The sequence below is a fragment of the Arachis ipaensis genome, chromosome B05 (genome assembly GCF_000816755.2).
Source record: "Arachis ipaensis cultivar K30076 chromosome B05, Araip1.1, whole genome shotgun sequence".
NCBI lineage: Eukaryota > Viridiplantae > Streptophyta > Magnoliopsida > Fabales > Fabaceae > Arachis > Arachis ipaensis.
This window is the reverse complement of record NC_029789.2, coordinates 3047373-3048195: the sequence shown is the minus strand read 5'-3', so window position 1 is coordinate 3048195 and position 823 is coordinate 3047373.

Below are 823 nucleotides of genomic sequence, written 5' to 3'. Positions count from 1 at the left end.
ATAAAATATTAAAACTCTTTTATTATTATTTTAATTTTCTACAAAATTATGTATAAAAAAAACTATAATATTAAACTTCTGCACATTGTACGAATCTAAATCTTGTTAAAGGAATGTGCAAAGCACTATGTTCTAAATACCCTTTGTTTTCCTTTTTCCATTAATTACTCATAATTCAAAGTCTTTCTTTCGCGTTCACATCTAACAACAATAACTTATAAAAAAACAAATCTAACAATAAAAGATATATGGTTTTTCGATTTCGTTATATTTATTTACGACGATAAACTATACTATTAATTAGATTTTAATTAAGATCTCATCCGTGATCCATCGTCATTGATTATTATTCTGTTCGGATGCTTTTAGCTTTATGTTGCTAGGCTTTTTTTGTCATCCAAGTAAAAAGGATAGATGCCCTTTAGCAAAGAAATTAAAAAGAGATGTTTTAGATTAAATTTGGTTCTAAGAATAGGATAAGATAAAATATTAAAAATAAAATATAAAAAATAAATGTATAAAAATTTATATTTTTATATTTTATTTAATAATAAATTATAACAATTTTTTTTTAATAACTAATGTATTATATTTGCATATGATGTTTTAACTTTTAGCATATGGTCTATTAATACAGCTGGTGGTCATTATTAATCATTATTTATCTTGATTATTAGACCTACACTTTTTTATCTTTATCGCTTTAGAGCAACTTGACAATAGTTTATGATCATATAACTTTAACTTATTCCCATGCATATTATATATCGTAGTTTTATTTTATATATTTTTGTTTAACATAAATTTCATATTACTTTAAGCA